This window comes from Bos mutus, chromosome 26, assembly GCF_027580195.1.
Source record: "Bos mutus isolate GX-2022 chromosome 26, NWIPB_WYAK_1.1, whole genome shotgun sequence".
Lineage (NCBI taxonomy): Eukaryota > Metazoa > Chordata > Mammalia > Artiodactyla > Bovidae > Bos > Bos mutus.
Window position 1 is genome coordinate 6,611,227 of NC_091642.1, and position 21,684 is coordinate 6,632,910.

Below are 21,684 nucleotides of genomic sequence, written 5' to 3' on the forward strand. Positions count from 1 at the left end.
TTTGATCCATGGGCTGGAAAGATCCCCTAGAGGAAGGCATGGCAGCCCACTCCAGTACTCTTGCCTGGAGAATCCCATGGACAGGAGCCTGGTGGGCTATGGTTCATACGATGTTTCACAGATTTTGCTTTAAGAAAAAACTGCGAAGGTCTGCGCCAAGCCCACACTGTGCAAGTCTGACGGCGCTGCTGTTTCAGCGGCATTTGCTCCTTCATGTCTCTGTGTCGTGTTTTGGTCATTTTCTTGTATCCCAAACGTGTTTGTTATTACTGTTATATTTGTTACAGTGATCTGTGATCTTTGATGTTACCATTCACTGAAGGCTTGGATGATAGCATTTTTAGCAATAAAGTATTTTTTATTTAAGGGATGCACATTGTTTTTCCAGACTAAGGCTACTTCACACTTAATAGACAATGGTATAGTCTAAACAGAACTTTTATATGCACAGGGAAACCAAAACATTTGAGTAATGCACTTTTTTGTGAGATTCGCCTTATCACGGCAGTCTGGAACTGAACCCACAATACCTTCAAGGTCTGCTTGTGTAGCAACACCCAGAAAACAGGAACCACGGAACCTACAGAGGCAGAGAACCAGGACCAGAGAAGCAGGGAGCCAGAGGGGTGGAGATGCAGAGCAGGCCTGACCTGTAAACAGCAGGGCATAAAGTTATCAGGAGGCCAGGGCAACACAGCAAAGATGCTACTGGGATATTGAACTTGGAGGGCAGCTGCTGAGCCAGAGCCCCTGCTCTGAGCGTCTCCAGGGACTCCAAAGTGGTCACCGTTCCCATGAGCCCCTCAGCTACCCCCAGGGCAGAAGCAAATGCTTTCTGAAGGAAAGAGTCCCCAGTTCAGCCATAACTTAAGATCAAAGATCGCCAAACACAAAGGAAGACAAGCAAGCTCACAGAGTCAGAAACGTGTCTTTCGGTAGAAAACATGTCTTTTCCCTCTGCTGTTTAGACATCTGGGGCCCTACTGACCCTGGGCAAACAGTCCCTCTCAGGGCTAGCCGATTCCTGGAGATGATAAGTTTGCCCTCCAGTGCACCTTTCATATGAACAAAAATTACCAGGCCAGAGTCCACACAACCCCCACCTCTTCTGATGACAAACTCCAGGCCAGCATCTCCAGCCCTCATCACTCCAGGATGGTACCAACCAACCAGGGACAGGGCCTCCCTGCCAGAGCCTGTGGAAATTATTCAAACTAGCCAAGCTGAAGCCTGCTGCCTGCTTACTGTGCCGTGTAAGCTTTTTGCACAGAAACCACAGCAGCGAGGCTCCTTCCTGCCTGCAGTTCGACTTGCTCACGCTGCCTCCCGGCGCCTCCCTGGGCAGCCCCCACATGGCATTTCCCTGCCCCTTGGGAACTGTAACAAGTCACCTTCTCCACTGCTGCAGTCATCTCCTGCTTTGTCAGCCTCACCACACCTAAATTATAATAAAACCCACACTTCAAACACCCTCTGAGAACGGAAGAGGTTGAAATTGTCAGATTCAGGCTATCCAAGAGCCAGGTACAGAAGTTTTAAAGAAATAAAACAATTCTTCCCAAAGTTGAGTATATAACAACAACAACAAATTGTTAGAAATGACCAAAAATATCTGAGGAGAAAAGCAACTGGAAATTCTAGAAGTCAAAATATAATTGCTGAAACATAAAACTAAGTAGGTGGGGTGAATAATAAAGTAAGCAAAAAGTGAAAAGATAATTATATATCTGAAGAATTTACCCAGCTTTCCCAGAATAAAGCAAAGAATGGACGTATAAAACAAAGACTAAGAAAACAGAAAGAGAAGATCTAACATATTTATTCAAGGGAAGAATGGAGACAATAGGGGAGAGACAACATTTAAAGGATAATCACTGAAAATGCGACATAACTAATTAAAAACATGAATTCACAACTTTAGGTAGCAAAACACTTTCCAAACAGGATCAGCAGGAAAAACATACCCAGACAGAAAAATGGAACAAGAAGACAAAGGTAATGATGAGACCCCAAAAGCAACCAGAGAAAAAATACACATCCCCTTACAAAGGAACATTAGCATCACTGCAGAATTCTCGACAACAGCAAGGGAAGCCATAAAACAACACAGAAGTACCTTCAGAGGGGAAGGGAAAGGGAACCATCAGTCTAGAGCGGCATACTCAGTAAAGAATTCCCTTCAGGAGCAAGAATGAAACAAACAAATTTACCAACAACAAAAATGAAAGCATTTTGCAAATATTTGTAAAAACATATGCTGGATAAAGAACTTGTATCCAAAATATAAAAAAGAATTCTTAAAACTCAACAATAAGAAAACAACTCAATTAAGAAAATGGCAAAAGAGCTGAACAGATACCTCACCAAAGAAGACACACAGATGGTAAACAACACGTGAAAAGATGCTCAAGATCATACATCATTAGGAAACTGCGAATTAAAACAACGACGTGACGCCACTTACACGGTATGTTGGAATGGCTGAAATCCAAAAGCCTGACAATACCAAATGCTAGCAAAGATGCAGCGCGGTAGGAACTCATTCACTGCTGGTAAAAATGCAAAATGGTGTGGCCACTTTGGAAGACAGTTTGGCAGGGTTTTTTGGTTTTTTTTTTTTTGTTTTCTTCCCACAATTTAAACATAGCCTTATGTTCCACAAAGCTAAACATACGATTCAGCAATCATGCACCCAGTTACCCAGTTGACTTGAAAACTTATGTTTACCCAAAAAGCTTGATAATGTTTACAACAGCTTTATTCATAACCACCAAAACAAGCAGAAACAATAGGTCCTTTGATGGATAAAGAAACTGTGGTACCTCCCTACCACAGAATGATATTCAGCAATGAAAAGAAATGAGCTATCAAGCTATGAAAAAAATGTTAGACTCTTAAATGCATATTACTAAATGAAAGAAACCAATATGAAAGAGATACATCTGTATGAGTCTACTTGTAATGTTCTCAAAAAGGCAAAACTATGGAGATAGGAGAAAGAGAGCAGCCAGAGGTCTCAAGAGAGGGAAGGCGCGATGAAGGGGTGAAACGTCAGGGCATTTTTCAGGGCAGTGAAACAACCATGATACTGTAAACGTGGACACGTGACACAGCATTTGTCAAAAACCATAGAGGCTTACAAAGAGCCGACTCATTGGAAAAGACCCTGATGCCAGGAAAGATGAGGGCAGGAGGAGAAGGGGGCAACGGAGGATGAGATTGTGGGATGGCATCACCAACTCAATGGCATGAGTTTGAGAAAACTCCAGGAGATGGTGGAGGACAGGGAAGCCTGGTGTGCTGCAGCTCATGGGACTGCAAAGAGTCAGACATGACTGAGTGAACAACATAGACCTTTACAATACAAAGAATGAAGCTTACTATGTGCACGTTTTAAAAAATCATTTAGGTGGTTGCAGAATCTCAAGGCAGAATGCAGAGTGTGGCAAAACAATCAAACTCTATTACAGATGTGTGAGTCTCCTCTTTGAGGCAGGGGAAAGGGCTCTTTCTGCCCTAAGTCACTTTGGAAATAAGCAGAATCTCTAAAACTGAGGGCTAAAGAAACTGTACCCAAGCACTATACACTAGCTGATCACCTCATTTCCCCCAGGGTACAGGTTAAGCATTCTGATATTAACATGCATGGCGATGGCACCCCACTCCAGTACTCTTGCCTGGAGAATCCCATGGACATATGAGCCTGGTAGGCTGCAGTCCATGGGGTCCAAAGAGTCAGACACGACTGAGCGACTTCCCTTTCACTTTTCACTTTCATGCATTGGAGAAGGAAATGGCATCCAACTCCAGTGTTCTTGCCTGGAGAATCCAAGGGACAGCAGAGCCTGGTGGGCTGCCGTCTATGGGGTCACACAGAGTCAGACACGACTGAAGTGACTTAGCATACAAAGTTTAGACAATTAACTAAATGGACGGCAGATAGTGGGAGTTGGATTTCTCTGCTGGAGTGGGTGTTTACAGATGAGCAGGGAGAGGAGGTTAGGATGATCCACACGCTAGTGAGCTACAGTTGGAGACAGCATGACTGCATATCTCGCTTCACTTACACACACACAAATATTCATTAGGTACGTGTATGTATGCTTCCCAGGCGGTGCTAGTGGTAAAGAACCCACCTGCCAACGCAGGAGATGCAAGAGACACGGGTTCAATCCCTAAGTCAGGAAGATCCCCAGGATGAGGGCACTCTAGTAATCTTGCCTGGAGAATCCCATGGACTGAGGAGCCTGGCAGGCTACGGTCCATAGGGTCGCAGAGAGTCAGACACGACTGAGGCAACTTAGCTCGCATGCATGCATATATGCTCATATTTCCTTGTTCTGTCAGAGGAGAAGGGCTAAAAGCAGATATGCCAATAGCAATAAGCTCATCTAGCATGGAGATCTTGGTTCCTAATGCTTCAATTAAAGAAAGAAGAACTCCTTGATTAAAGGGCTGATTCTAGAAATGGGGCAGGAAACACGGAAGATGAATGAGCCTGAAGCATCTTAGTCTTCCAGAAAGTAAGTTAATGCTAAAAGAAAACAAAAGTCCACCACAGTGGGTACGCCAAAAGAAGTAAGAGCCAGCCAGAAAAAAAAAGAAAACTCCCAATGGTGAAAACTGGCACATTTGAGTAGCAAAATAAATTGAGCATTGGACTATAACTCCAAGTATAAAATATATATCCTTGACTTCACACTAATATAAATAAAGGAGTGAACAAAACAAATATGGGAGAAGAGGCAAATCTCCTATGCAGGAGAACTCCAAGTAATTGATGGAGACACTCTGCCCTCAAGGAAATAGAATATAACTCATTTCTCCGTCAGTGCGGGCTGCACAGAGCATTCAGTAGGGAAAGGAAGGGGAAAAGGAGAGTAACTTTACCAAGAAACCTGACAAGCAGGGTATCAGCCGGGAGATTAAAATGTATGCGTGAATAGTGTTAAGTCACGTTGACAGGGTGTGTCCTTAATTCAGTGAAATGAAAATGGTATTTTCACCTCTGGTTTTCTGCCCCCAAAACCCATAAACTCAATCTAATCATGAGGAAAACTGCAGATAAATCCCAATTTAGATGTTCTACAAAACACCTGACCAGCACTCCTCAAGACTGCCAAGGTCACCAAAAACGAAAAGAGTCTGAGACTGTCACAGCCAAGAGGAACTTAAGGAGACATGAAGACGAAATGTAATGTGTATTCTGGATGGGATCATGGAACAGAAGAAGAGCATTCGGTAAAAACTAAAGAAATCTGAATCAGTCAATAATGATTTATCAACATTGGTTCATTACTTGTAACAAAGGTGCCATATTCATGTAAGAGGCTAATAGGGGGAACTGTGGATTATGTGAGAACCCATACTATTTCATTTTTATAATTGTTTTATAACTCTAAACTGTGATTTAAAAAAAACAATAAACTTTATTTTAGGAACAACATCACCAATATGCAAAAGGCAGAAAATACAACCTGTAATGAAAACAATCGATAGGAATGAGCCCAGAAGTAACAGAGGTGACAGAATTTATAAACAAGTACATTACCTAATGTAACTATGCTCTGTGTGTTTAAGAAGATAAACAAAAAGGCCAGAAGACATAAAAATACCAAATTGGAACTTCTTGAAATGAAAGATACAATCTGAAATGAAAAATGGAGTGGAATCAAAAGCAGATTATACATGGCAGAAAATACACCAATAAACTAGAAGACACAGCAGTACAAAACTGGTAAAATGAACCACAATGAGAGAAAAGATGAGAACTCAGTCACTGACTCAAAAGAACATCAAGCAGTTCAACATACATGTAACTGTAGTTCAAAGGAGAAAAAGGAGACAGAAAATTAGAAGAATAATAGCAATACATCTGAGAACTACTCAGAGATCTGAGGGTCATTTTGGTTCAAATGTTTAACCTTGCTTGTGTATCTTCATGGCCATATCATGCTGTGCAGTAGCCGCACACTGATTTTAACTGATATATTCAACATAACGTTCTAAAACAAAACATATTCCTCTAATCTTTTATTTCTCCTTTTCCCAAGTGAGATAATCATAAAAATTTTGTGTAGGAAATCCCTTATCATTCTTATCTCACTATTGGTGATGCTTATTATTATTAAATCCAGGGAAATGCAATAGAAATATGCATACAGAGGAAGAATATCATTACCATAGCAGCTGGTGAAAAGAAAGAATATATGGAAACATTGCCTAGATTTAAGAAAGTAAACTGGAAATACAATGTAAAGGGCTAAAAACTGACCATCACATGCCACTTAATTTTGCTCATGGATTTTACATTTTCCATTTTTCTTACAGAAAACTAAACTCGGGAGTCTCTCACTTACATCTTCAATTCTTTCCCTGTTATGAGTTGAATTTTCACACTCGAAAAACGTATGTAGAAGTCCTCAGTCCCCAGCACCTGGAAATGCGATCTTCTTTGCACAGAGGATAACCGCATGTAATTAGTTAGGAGAGGTCTTACTGGAGTAGAGGGGGACGAAAGTCCAACGTGACTCATGTCCTAACAAGAAGAAAAGAGACCTAGACAGACACAAGGACAATGCTATGTCTGTCCTCTGTCCAACAGAGGCAGAGATCCAAGTGATGTGTCTCCAAGTCAAGGACATCAAGGATTCCCAGGAGAACACCAGAAATTGGAAGAGACAAAGAATAATCCTCTCCTACAGGCCTCAGGGGGAGCCCAGCCTCAAGAAGTGTAAGACAATAAACTGATGTTGTTTTAAGCCAAAAAAAAGCCAAAATTTCCTAAATTTGATGAGAAGTATAAACCCACAGACCTAGAACTTCAAGAACCTCAAGCAGAATAAACTTAAGAAAACCATGCCAAATATTGATAGCATTGGTTTTAATCTAATTGTTGAAATTCAGCAAATAATATTAAAAGCAGCCATAGATTGAAAAAAACGAATCACAGAAGAACAAAGATAAGACTGACAGCAGACATCTCCTCAGAAACATGCAAGCCTATCACACTGCATTGAAGTCGCTCAGTCGTGTCCGACTTTTTGCAACCTCTTGGACTGTAGCCCGCCAGGCTCCTCCATCCATGGAATTTTCCAGTCAAGAATACTGGAGTGGGTTGCCATTTCCTTCTCCAGGGGATCTTCCCAACCCAGGAATCAAACTCCAGTCTCCTGCATTGCAGGCAGACACTTTTACCATCTGAGCCACCAGGAAACCTATCACCGTGCAGAGACGTCTTTCAAGTTCTGAGTGCTGGATTTCTTTACCCAGGGACGATGTCTTTAAGCAATAAAATGAAAATAAAGGCTTTTTTTAGATTTAAGGCAAAAAAAAAAAAAAAAAAGCCAAGAGAATTCATCACCAGCAATGCTGAATTATAAAAAATGTTAAAGAAAGTTTCTCAGGCAGAAGAGAAATCATACAAGATGAAAATCTGCATTTACACAAAGGAATAATGGTCACGAAAAACAGCAAATGTATGGGGAAGCATAAAATACATCATCTTCCTAAAGTAAAAATTATAGAAATGCATTGGGAGGTTAATGGGATATACAGAAGAAAACTACAATAAGACAAAGGATATGGAGGACAGAAATGGACTCTTCTAAGATTCTTATGCATAACGTAAAATCGTATGGCACTATTTAGAGAAAGATCGTGACAGGTTCTACACTACCCAGGACTCACCCTTACAAGTTCATAATGAGTTCACATTTCTCCTTCTGAATTGTTTACTAAAATTATCTTCCCTTTGGTTTGTCAGAGACTTTCTTAAGGGGCCTGAGTGAGTCCCTTCTTGGTCGCTAAATGAGTCTACCCACAGATTATCACACAACTGCTTAACTCTTAGAAGTTAATTACTAAACTCTGACTTTAAATTTATTTAAAATTCCTAACCATAACTTTTGAATTACTACTTCAATTATGTTACATCCCATCACAAACGTACACAATAAATATATGACATTTCATGTACCTCTGCTATACTCTCTGCAAACCAAACAAGAGCCTTTGGTCAAAAGTGAAAAACTTCAACTTGATCTGAAGTAGGAAAGCAATAAAAATAAAAGTTATTCATGCTCATACATAACAGTAAATCTGACTGCTCCTTTCCATTTTCTATGCTAGTATAAAACTTGCATTATATATGGAGGCTTGATATTAGAGCATGGAAGCAAGGGATATCTCCAATAAATCATATTTTCTTTACAATCTTCAAGAAAACCTTTTTTTTTTTTTTTTTTTTGCTTTTCTTACAGTGGAATCCTCAATAAATATCACCTTGAATCCCCCTTCAGATGTATTCAATCCCTATCTTGGCTGTTGTTCCTTTCCAGGGTAGGTGTACCGGCTTAACTACAGAACAGACTTGTGGTTGCCAAGGCGGAGTGTGGATGGGGCGGGACGGATTGGGAGTTTGGGATTAGCACATGCAAAACATGATAAATAGACCGGATAAACAACAAGGCTCTACTGTATAGCACAGGGAATGATAGTCAATGTCTTGTGATAAACCATAATGAAAATTATATAAAAAAAGCATACATATTGCATAACTGAATCACTTTGCTGTACAGCAGAAACTAACATAACACTGCAAATCAACTATATTTCAATTTTAAACAAAGTACTGGTTTAAGCTTTAAGAGCTATCATGCATTCTCTGTAAAATGTTCACGTTCATGGTAAGAATACATACTTTGTAGCCAAACTGCTATACAGCCAAGTTATTCAATATTTATATCAATCTCCATTTCTCTCCTGAGTCTAAGTTTAAAATGTGAATAAATGGGACTTCCCTGCTGTGGTCCAGGGGTTAAGACCTCTCCTTCCAGTGCAAGGGGCGTAGGTTTAATCCCTGGCCGGGAAGCTAAGATCCCACATGCCTCATGGCCAAAAAAAAACAAAAAACAGAAGCAGTGTTGTAACAAATTCAATAACGACTTTAAAATAAAATTATGAACTAATCCATTATTTTAAAATGTGAATAAATAAGAATGTGGCTTTAGATGGCATTCTGCCATATCTGGGACGAGTGATCATAGTTCATTCAAATAGAAAACTTCCAAAACCTAAAATTCTTTGAATTTTCCTTGCGTATGATATATTTCCTTTGCTCCACCTTTGCCTCCTTGACATTCCACTTCCGTAGAAAGCGTATTTTTTCTTACTTAGAACAAACTTGATTTTGTTTGGGAGCTAAGAAAATCACTTGATATGAAGCATGTAACTGGGGTTTTTATTAAAATGTCATTAAAAATAAGATAGGTGCCTCAAATACGAGTATTACAAGGGTTTCACAGAAATTCTTCAACAAGCAAAGCAACTGACAAAAAAAATTCCAGTCACTTTGGCAAAGCTATCATTTTAGGCAACTATTCTTTTTAAACTGTAGTTCATTCTGAGTTATATAAGGGTGCTATTAATTATTGTTCCTCTCCATGTCTTTTTAAAGTAAAAATCCATTTTGCCCAGAACAGGGGGGAAAAAAAAGAATCCATTAATTATTAAAATTCTTCTGGAATATCAAATTTATATCAATTTCATTTAAAATTTGTTTGATTCTATTAGGATAATTTTATGCTTTTCACCACAGAAACAAAACTGTTGTGGTAATACTAACATTTATATAAGCATTCACATGGCCAGATGCTATGCTAAGTGCTTTGAAGCCACTGTCTTAGCTCAGGCACCTGGAGCAAGGCTGATCCCTTACCCACATTTCAGGCTGGGACTCAGAGCCTTCCCTAGTCTGTCCAACTCCAGACACTGCCAAGCTCTGCTGGGTCTGGGGCCGTGGCTCCCCAGGAAATGGAAAAATGACAAGTTAGCAACCAAGAAGCACTGCGGGCCCTGCTGGCTCCCTGGGACCCGGATCTCAGAGAACTTTCACAGGCTTCCCATTCTCCAGAGCCCAGAACCCAGGTTGTCGCAGTCATTTGTTTCCCCTACAATGGAAATCATCCTGCAGATAAATTCACCTTTAAAGATTCCAAGATAGGATACATAGAACCAGAACTGATGGAGCGGAGAAGAAGGCAGTCGGTGAGGGGGCGGGCAGTGTCTGGAGACACCCCTCTTCCCACTCAGAGGTCGCCCTGAGGCAGCTCCTCTCTACACCCCTGAGGTAGATCACCAGGCAGCCTGCAGGCCAGGCCAGGGCTGTGGCCTCTCTCAGAGACTCCGCCTCAGTCAGAGAGGCAGATGTAAGGCAGGAGGGGCCCAGCCCAGCAGCCCTCCCGGAACAGGGGGCCCTGGCCGCCAGAGGCCGAGGGTTTCTCCAAGCGTGGTTCCTGGCTCCTCATTCTGGAGTCATTAGAGGGGCTCCTCCTGTTACAGATAGAGGAGCTGCTCTGCTCCCCAGGTCCCACGACTGGGCTACCACACTCTGTCCACAGACATTTAAGCAGACCGGGGCTAAATCCTGCCAGAAGTAGAGGCCACGCGACAGAAAGCGCTTTCCAGCACAGAGGGGAGCATGCAGGCATCTGGACACAGTGTGTGTCTACACAAGGCATCTGGACACGGTGTAGGTCCAGGGGAGGAATGCTGCCCAGCTGAACCCATATTTACTAAGGATTCTGGTGGGCCAAAGGGGTCCCTAAGCCATGAAATAATCAGACCCAGAGAGAGATTTAGTATAAAGCTAATAAAGTCTGAATTTTTGTGTGTGGGGCAGGGGGGTGGGAGGGTCTCTCATTTGCACAAGCCCCTTGCAAGACTCAATGAGGGATCCTAGCAGTGTAACACGTGGTAAAACATTTTCTTGTAAATCGTGCAATGTTTGAACTCCCAGGTTGTTAGCAGAGTGTCCCCTCCCCACCCCAACATCCCCTCCAGCCACCTCCCCATGTCTGGTGTATAGCATGAACTGGTACTCTAGAGATAGCACTAAAGCAGGGGTCCCCAACCTCTGGTACCTCCTGCCTGGTGATCTAAAGTAGAGCTAATATAATAATAATAGGAAAAAACTACACAATAAATGTAACACACTTGAATCATCCGAAACCACCTCCCGCTCCCCGGTCTGTGGGAAAATTTTCTGCTGGACTAAAGGGAAGCGGAGCTGGAAATGCATTTGGTTCGATTTGACAAAGTACAGCTGTGCAGTTTGCAGTCACTCCTGTTATAACTGAGGTCCTATCCCCCCATCCCCTGTGGCAATCACTTCTAGGGATACTCCCACCATGCCCTGGGCTCACAGACCATCACACAAGTTTGAGGTGAAAGGTCCTACTGCCTTATGAACAGTAGAGGAGACTCAAGTCTACTAGCGCTAGTCTGTAGAAAATTCTTTCAAACAAATATTTAAAGTCTCAAGCAGAGGATTTGGATCTCATTAATATACAGTTAAAACACAATTTTTCACCTGTCAGAAACACACACAATGAAAAGTGTATGCCATCATAAACACACGACACTTTCTTTTTAGCAGCAAATCACAGGAAATAAAATTTGTCATAAGTCTTGGTTTGTAGGACACAAAGCATTATGGCAAAAAGCGAGTATAACTAAAGACGGGGCAGCATGATTTATGCATTCTTTATGCACACCTTAACTTATCTGATGTATCTTGCCCTCACAAAGTCTGACAGTTCCAGATAAAACAGCATGCGAAATCACCACCAATACAGCAGAGTAGCCTGAAGAAACAAATGTTCCAGTGAAAAACTCTGACACATACCCCATCAATAATTCAATATTTGTAGTATAAGAATAATTTGATTATACAATTATGGGGTTCAATTGAACACAGTGGCAAATTTTAAGTGCACTTGAATTACTCTCTTGTCTGCCTTAATTTCAGATAAATTTTCCACTGTTTTCTACAATTACAGATCATCCCAAATTTAAATGCAATGGAAAGTAAGGATTCTAGCAGAATTTAAAGGAGGAAACTGGCGGGGGTAGAGAATGAAGATTGGCAGAACCTTTGAAAAGTTAAAAATTCACCTATATAATAGTAAAATTTTAAAACCTAAAGGCTGAAACGGTATGCAGAATTATTTAGAAAGGAATCATCAGAGGGTGGTCCTAAGATGGCAGAGGAATAGGATGGGGAGACCACTTTCTCCCCCACAGATTCATGGAAAGAACATTTGAACGCTGAGCAAATTCCACAAAACAACTTCTGAATGCTGGCAGAGGACATCAGGCACCCAAAAAGGCAGCCCATTGTCTTCAAAAGGAGGTAGGGGAAAAAATATAAAAGATAAAAAGAGAGACAAAAGAGGGAAGGACAGAGATCCATCCTGGGAAGGGAGTCTTAAAAAAGAGAGAAGTGCCCTGGTCCGCGGGATGCCGCGCAGTGCCCGCCGCTTCCCGCCGCGGAGCCATGGAGATCGGCACGGAGATCAGCCAGTGCCATTAAGGGGAAATTGCAAGAATTAGGAGCTTACGTCGATGAAGAACTTCCTGATTACATTATGGTGATGGTGGCCAACAAGAAAATTCAGGACCAAATGACAGAGGACCTGTCCCTGTTTCGAAGGAACAACACAATTCGATTCACCGTATGGCTTCACGGTGTATTAGATAAACTTCGTTCTGTAACAACCGACCCCTCTAGTCTGAAGTCTTCTGATACCAACCTCTTTGATGGTAACGTACCTTCAAACAAGAGCAGTTTCAGTCGAGGAGATGAGAGAAGGCACGAAGCTGCAGTGCCACCTCTTGCAGTTTCTAGCACTAGACCTGAAAAAAGAGAGTCTAGAGTTTCTACAAGTTCACAGGAACAGAAAGCCACTAATGTCAGACAGACTTATGATGATGGAGCTGCAACCCGACTAATGTCACAGTGAAACCTTTGAGGGAGTTAGCACCCTCTGAAGATGTGATTGATGTTAAGCCAGAACCAGATGATCTCATTGATGAAGACCTCAACTTTGTGCAGGAGAATCCCTTATCTCAGAAAAAAACCACAGTGACACATATGGTTCTTCTCGCCCTTCTATTGAAATTTATCGGCCACCTGCAACTCGAAACACAGACAGTGGTGCTCATCTAAACAGGTTGCAGTTTCAACAGCAGCAAAACAGTATTCATGCTGCCAAGCAACTTGATATTCAGAGCAGCCGGGTGTATGAAACAGGACGCTTGTGTGAACCAGAAGTGCTTAACAGCTTAGAAGAGACTTACAGTCCCTTCTTCAGAAGCAACGCAGAAAAGATGAGTATTGAGGAAGAAAACTTTCGGAAGAGAAAGTTGCCTGTGGTAAGTTCAGTTGTTAAAGTAAAAAAATTCAGTCATGACGGAGAAGAGGAGGAGGAAGATGATGATTGTGGGTCCCGTACAGGAAGCATCTCCAGCAGTGTGTCAGTGCCAGTGAAGCCTGAACGGAGACCGTCACTTCCACCTTCTAAACAAGCTAACAAGAATCTAATTTTGAAGGCTATATCTGAAGCTCAAGAATCTGTAACAAAAACAACTAACTATTCTACAGTCTCACAGAAACAGACACTTCCAGTTGCTCCCAGAACTCGAACTTCTCAGGAAGAATTGCTAGCAGAAATGGTCGAGGGACAAGGCAGAGTCCCTAGGATAAGTTCTCCTATTAAAGAAGAGGAAGCAAAAGGAGACAATATAGACAAAAGTCAAGGAACTCAACAGAGGCAGTTGTCATCCCGATTGCAAATTGACCCCGTAATGGCAGAAACTCTGCAGATCAGTCAAGCTGAGATGAGCGAGCTGAGCGTGGCGCAGAAGCCGGAGAAGCTGCTGGAGCACTGCAAGTACTGGCCTGCCTGCAAGAACGGGGACGAGTGCGCTTACCATCACCCCATGTCGCCTTGCAAAGCCTTTTCCAATTGTAAATTTGCTGAGAAGCGTCTGTTTGTTCATCCAAATTGTAAATACGATGCAAAATGTACTAAACCAGACTGTCCCTTCACTCACATGAGCCGAAGAACACCAGGACTGCCTCCAAAACCAGTCACAGCACCAGCACCGCCTTCCAGTAGTCAGCTGTGCCGCTACTTCCCAGCGTGTAAGAAAATGGAGTGTCCCTTCTATCATCCGAAACACTGTAGATTTAACACTCAGTGCACACGACCTGACTGTACGTTCTACCATCCCACCATTACTGTACCACCACGACATGCCTTGAAATGGATTCGACCTCAGACCAGGTAAAGTGAATGACACCCAGTCCTACCTGACAGAAGACTGTGGCGTTTGAGAGTTTCCATCTGCTGATGAAAGACATTCTACAGAATTTGTCAAATCTTTGGAACTTGGAATATATTGCTTTCATAATGTGAAGTTTATTGCCTAAAAAAAAAAAAAGAGAGAGAGAGAAGCTTCCAAACACCAGGAAACACTCTTACTGGCAATCTGTGGCGAGCCTTGGAACCTCAGAGGGCAAAAAATTGGGAGGAAAAATAAATAAATAATTAAGCCCCACAGATTACGTGCCTAAGGCAACTCCCAGCGAAGAAGCAGCACAGACGCTTGCATCCGCCACTAGCAAGTGGGGGCTGGGCAGGGAGCTATGGGCTGCATTGCTTAGAGTAAGGACCAGGCCTGAATGCCCCGAGGGCAATCTGAGGGAACTAACTTGAGATAGCAAACCAGACTGTGGGATAGCTATCCGGCGAAAAGCCCTAACCTAAAACACTGCCAGGCCTGCTCACAGAACAAAGGACTGAGCAGAGCTAGCCAGCTGTGGACCAGCCCATTCCCCACCAGAGACAGGCAGGCGAGGGCAGCCAGAGCCGGAAGGGGGCAATCGCGGCCCCAGAGAGGCACCAAACTGCAAGCAGGCTTCATTGCTAACCAAGACTCCTTGGGATTCTGGACAGTCAACATCCACTGGGAGGGTCACAGCCAGAGATCAGCTCCCAAGAGGACAGGTCCCCAGAGGAGACACACGGTACACCTGAGAAGGTGCGCCCATTGTACACCCAGAAAACCGAGGGGCTGGGACAGGGAAGGTGATAAGTCACAGCTCGCCAAGCACCTGGTCATCTGAGTTTCTCAGACAGGGGAAAGGCACAAAATGCAGGCCCAATCAAGTCTGCGCCTTTGTGGAGTACCCGAGAACCTGAACCTGAGCGGCTTTGACCTGGGAAGTGCACTCAACCCAGAACCGGCCTCAGACAGTGCCTGGCAGAGCAACCTAGAGCCTGAGCAGTGTAGATTGGGAAAGCACACTCGCCATGAGCAGGGCAAACCCAGTGTGGCCGAGACACCAGGAGCACTCACCACAGACACCAGTGATATTTGTTTGCAGTGTTCCTCCCTCCCCACAGCACGACTGAACAAGTGAGCCTAAAACAAGTGACCACCACCGCCCCCTTGTGTCAGGGCGGAAATTAGACACTTAAGAGGCCAGCAAACAGAAGCTAAAATAAACAGAGGGAACTGCTTTGGAAGTGACAGTTGCAATAGATTAAAACCCTGCAGTTAGCACTGACTACATAGGAAAGGGCCTATAGATCTTGAGACGTGTAAGTCAGATCAAGGAACTATCTGAAAATGAACTGACCCCACAATATCCACAACAACACCAGAGAAAGTCCTAGATATATTTTTACTATTATCATTTTTTAATTTTTAATTTTTTTTAAATTTTAAGTCCTCTATTACTCCTTTAATTTTCATTTTTATAACCTATTCCTTTGCAAAAAAAAAAAAAACCCTATTTTTAAAGCAAACTTAACCTACTATTCCTTTGCAAAAAAAAAAAAAAAAGACCCTATTTTTAAAGCAAACTTCATATATATATATTTTATAATTTTTGTGACTTTGTTCTTTTAATATTGTGTTTTTGAGAATCTAACCTCTAGATTTTTAATCTTTGCTTTTTGGTATTTGTTATCAATTTTGTACCTTTAGAACCCAATCTTCAGTACCCATTTTTACTTGGGAGCAAGATTATTAGCTGGATTGCTCTCCCCCTCTTTGGACTTCCCTTTTTCTCCACCAGGTTGCCTCTATCTCCCTCCTCCCCCTTTTCTTCTCTATCCAACTCTGTGAATCTCTTTATGTGTTCTGGGCTGTTGAAAACACTTAGGGAACTGATTACTGGCTGGATCTGTCTCTCTCCTTTTTGATTCCCCCTTTTATCCTCCTGGCCACCTCTGTCTCCTTCCTCCCTCTTCTCTTCTCTGTGTAACTCTGTGTACTCTCCAGGTGTCCCTCACTGTGGAGAAACTTTATATCATTAACCTAGATGTTTTATCATCAGTGCTGTATAGATGGAGAAGTCTTGAGGATACTGTAAGAATACAACTGAAAACCAGAGGCAGGAGGCTTAAGTCCAAATCCTGAGATCATCAGAGAACTCCTGACTCCAGGGAACATTAATCAATAGGAGCTCATCAAACGCCTCCATACCTACACTGAAACCAAGCTCCACCCAAGGGCCAGACAAGACATAGCATGCAAATTCTCCAGCAACACAGGAACATAGCCCTGAGCTTCAATATACAGGCTGCCCAAAGTCACAACAAACCCACTGACATCTCAAAATTCATTATTGGACACTTCATTGCACTCCAGAGAGAAGAAATCCAGCTCCACCCACCAGAACACCAACACAAGCTTCCCTAACCAGGAAACCTTGACAAGCCACCCGTCCATCCCCACCCACAGTGAGGAAACTACAATAAAGAGGAACCACAAACGGCCAGAATACAGAAAGGCCACCCCAAACACAGCAATATAAACAAGATGAAAAGGCAGAGAAATACCCAGCAGGTAAAGGAACAGGATAAATGCCCACCAAACCAAACAAAAGAGAAAGAGATAGGGAATCTACCTGATAAAGAATTCCGAATAATGATAGTGAAAGTGATCCAAAACCTTGAAAACAAAATTGAGTTACAGATAAATAGCTGGGAGACAAAGATTGAGAAGATGTAAGAAACGTTTAACAAGGACCTAGAAGAAATAAAAGAGTCAATATATAATGAATAACACAATAAATGAGATCAAAAACACTCTGGAGGGAACCAACAATAGAATAACAGAGGCAGATGATAGGATTAGTGAGGTAGAAGATAGAATGTTAGAAATAAATGAAACAGAGAGGAAAAAAAGAAAAAAGAATTAAAATAAATGAGGACAACTTCAGAGACCTCTGGAACAATGTTAAATGCCCCAACATTCGAATCATAGGAGTACCAGAAGAAGACAAAAAGAAAGGCCATGAGAAAATACTTGAGGAGATAATAGTTGAAAACTTCCCTAAAATGGGGAAGGAAATAGTCACCCAAGTCCAAGAAACCCAGAGAGTCCCAAAAGGATAATCCCAAGGCTAAACACCCCAAGACACATATTAATCAAATTAACAAAGATCAAACACAAAGAACAAATATTAAAAGCAGCAAGGAGAAACAACAAATAACCCACAAGGGGATTCCCATAAGGATAACAGCTGATCTTTCAATAGAAACTCTTCAGGCCAGAAGGGAATGGCAAGACATACTTAAAGTGATGAAAGAAAATAACCTACAGCCCAGATTACTGTACCCAGCAAGGATCTCATTCAAATATGAAGGAGAAATCAAAAGCTTTACAGACAAGCAAAAGCTGAGAGAATTCAGCACCACCAAATCAGCTCTCCAACAAATGCTAAAGGATCTTCTCTAGATAGGAAACACAGAAAGGGTGTATAAACTCAAACCCAAAACAATAAAGTAAATGGCATCAGCATTACTTTGCATCGGCAAAGTAATTATTATCAATAATTACCTTAAATGTAAATGGGTTTAATGCCCCAACCAAAAGACAAAGACTGGCTGAATGGATATAAAAACAAGACCCCTACATATGTTGTCTACAAGAGACCCATCTCAAAACAAGGGACACATACAGACTGAAAGTGAGGGGCTGGAAAAAGATATTCCACGCAAATAGAGACCAAAAGAAAGCAGGAGTAGCAATACTCATATCAGATAAAATAGACTTTAAAACAAAGGCTGTGAAAAGAGACAAAGAAGGACACTACATAATGATCAAAGGATCAGTCCAAGAAGAAGATATAACAATTATAAATATATATGCACCCAACATAGGAGCACCACAATATGTAAGACAAATGCTAACAAGTATGAAAGGGGAAATTAATAATAACACAATAATATTGGGAGACTTTAATACCCCACTCACACCTATGGATAGATCAACTAAACAGAAAATTAACAAGGAAACACAAACTTTAAATGATACAATAGACCAGTTAGACCTAATTGATATCTATAGGACTGCTGCTGCTGCTGCTAAGTCACTTCAGTCATGTCTGACTCTGTGCAACCCCATAGAAGGCAGCCCACCAAGGCTCCCCCATCCCTGGGATTCGACATTTCACCCCAAAACAATGAATTTCAATTTTTTCTCAAGCGCACATGGAAACTTCTCCAGGATAGATCATATGCTGGGCCATAAATCTAGCCTTGGTAAATTTTAAAAAAACTGAAATCATTCCAAGCATCTTTTCTGAACCACAGTGCAGTAAGATTAGATGTCAATTACAGGAGAAAAACTATTAAAAACTCCAACATATGGAGGCTGAACAACACGCTGCTGAATAACCAACAAATCACAGAAGAAATCAAAAAAGAAATAAAAATATGCATAGAAATGAATAAAAATGAAAACACAACAACACCAAACCTATGGGACACTGTAAAAGCACTGCTAAGGGGAAGGTTCATAGCAATACAGGCATACCTCAAGAAACAAGAAAAAAGTAAAATAAATAACCTAACTCTACACCTAAAGCAACTAGAAAAGGAAGAGATGAAGAACCCCAGGGTTAGTAGAAGGAAAGAAATCTTAAAAATTAGGGCAGAAATAAATGCAAAAGAAACAAAAGAGACCATAGCAAAAATCAACAAAGCCAAAAGCTGGTTCTTTGAGAAGTTAAATAAAATTGACAAACCATTAGCCAGACTCATCAAGAAACAAAGGGAGAAAAATCAACAAAATTAGAAATGAAAATGGAGAGATCATAACAGACGACACAGAAATACAAAGGGTCATAAGAGACTATTATCAGCAACTATATGCCAATAAAATGGACAACTTGGAAGAAATGGACAAATTCTTAGAAAAGTACAACTTTTCAAAACTGAACCAGGGAGAAATGGAAAATCTTAATAGACCCATCACAAGCATGGAAATGAAACTGTAATCAGAAATCTTCCAGCAAACAAAAGCCCAGGACCAGATAGCTTCACAGCTGAATTCTACCAAAAATTTATAAAAGAGCTAACACCTATCCTACTCAAACTCTTCCAGAAAATTGCAGAGGAAGGTAAACTTCCAAACTCATTCTATGAGACCACCATCACCCTAATACCAAAACCTGACAAAGATGCCACAAAAAAAGAAAACTACAGGCCAATATCACTGATGAACATAGATGAAAAATCCTTAACAAAATTCTAGCAAACAGAATCCAACAACATATTAAAAAGATCATATATCATGACCAAGTGGGCTTTATCCCAGGGATGCAAGGATTCTTCAATATCCACAAATCAATCAATACACCACATTAACAAAGTGAAAAATAAAAACCATATGATTATCTCAATAGATGCAGAGAAAGCATTTGACAAAATTCAACATCCATTTATGATAAAAAAAAAAAACCCCTCCAGAAAGCAAGAATAGAAGGAACATACCTCAACATAATAAAAGCTATATATGACAAACCCACAGCAAACATTATCCTCAATGGTGAAAAATTGAAAGCATTTCCCCTAAAGTCAGGAACAAGACAAGGGTGCCCATTCTCAACACTACTATTCAATATAGTTTTGGAAGTTTTGGCCACAGCAATCAGAGCAAAAAAAGAAATAAAAGGAATCCAAATTGGAAAAGAAGAAGTAAAACTCTGTTTGCAGATGACATGATCCTCTATACAGAAAACCCTAAAGACTCCACCAGAAAATTACTAGAGCTAATTAATGAATATAGTAAAGTTGAAGAATATAAAATCAACACACAGAAATCCCTTGCATTCTTATACACTAACAATGAGAAAACAGAAAGAGAAATTAAGGAACCAATTCTATTCACCACTGCAATGAAAAGAATAAAATACTTAGAAATATATCTACCTAAAGAAACAAAAGACCTATATATAGAGAACTATAAAACATGGTGAAAGAAATCAAAGAGGACACTAATAGATGGAGAAATATACCATATTCATAGATCAGAAGAATCAATATAGTGAAAATGAGTATACTACCCAAAGAAATCTATAGATTCCATGCAATCCCTATCAAGCTACCAACAGTATTTTTCACAGAACTAGATCAAATAATTTCACCATTTGTATGGAAATACAAAAAACCTCAAATAGCCAAAGCAATCTTGAGAAAGAAGAATGGAACTGGAGGAATCAACCTACCTGACTTCAGGCTCTACTACAAAGCCACAGTCATCAAGACAGTATGGTACTGGCACAAAGACAGAAATATAGATCAAGGGAACAAAATAGAAAGCCCAGAGATAAATCCATGCACCTATGGTCACCTTATCTTTGACAAAGGAGGCAAGAATATACAATGGAGAAAAGACAATCTCTTTAACAAGTGGTGCTGGGAAAACTGGTCAACCACTTGTAAAAGGATGAAACTAGAACACTTTCTAACAACATACACAAAAATAAACTCAAAATGGAGTAAAGATCTAAACATAAGGCCAGAAACTATAAAACTCCTAGAGGAAGACATAGGCAAAACACTCTCTGACAGAAATCACAGCAGGATCTTCTATGACCCACCTCCCAGAATATTGGAAATAAAAGCAAAAATAAACAAATGGGATCTAATTAAAATTAAAAGCTTTTGCACAACAAAGGAAACTATAAGCAAGGTGAAAAGACAGCCTTCAGAATGGGAGAACATAACAGCAAACGAAGCAACTGACAAAGAATTAATCTCAAAAATATACAAGCAACTCCTGCAGCTCAATTCCAGAAAAATAAACGGCCCAATCAAAAAATGGGCCAAAGAACTAAACAGACATTTCTCCAAAGAAGACATACAGATGGCTAACAAACACATGAAAAGATGCTCAACATTACTCATTATTAGAGAAATGCAAATCAAAACCACATTGAGGTACCATTTCACACCAGTCAGAAGGGCTGCTATCCAAAAGTCTACAAGCAATAAATGCTGGAAAGGGTGTAGAGAAAAGGGACCCCTCTTACACTGTTGGTGGGAATGCAAACTAGTACAGCCACTATGGAGAACAGTATGGAGATTCCTTAAAAAACTGGAAATAGAATTGCCATATGACCCAGCAATCCCACTGCTGGGCATACACACCAAGGAAATCAGAATTGAAAGAGACAAGTGTACCCCAATGTTCATTGCAGCACTGTTTATAATAGCCAGGACATGGAAGCAACCTAGATGTCCATCAGCAGACGAATGGATAAGAAAGCTGTGGTACATATACACAATGGAACATTACTCAGCCATTAAAAAGAACACATTTGAATCAGTTCTAATGAGGTGGATGAAACTGGAGCCTATTATACAGAGTGAAGTAAGCCAGAAAGAAAAACACCAATACAGTATACTAACGCGTATATATATGGAATTTAGAAAGATGGTAACGATAACCCTGTATGCGGGACAGCAAAAGAGACACAGATGTATAAAACAGTCTTTTGGACTCTGTGGGAGAGAGCAAGGGTGGGATGGTTTGGGAGAA

General features: G+C 41.0%; 1 protein-coding gene and 1 pseudogene across 2 annotated transcripts in view; one reads left to right on the forward strand and one right to left on the reverse strand.

Annotated features, from left to right (window-relative positions):
• The window catches only part of FANK1 (fibronectin type III and ankyrin repeat domains 1), a 110,530-nt gene that overhangs the window by 51,429 nt on the left and 37,417 nt on the right, over positions 1-21,684 (reverse strand). The window lies entirely within an intron of this gene.
• Positions 12,338-14,133, forward strand: LOC102272203 (zinc finger CCCH domain-containing protein 14 pseudogene; annotated as a pseudogene).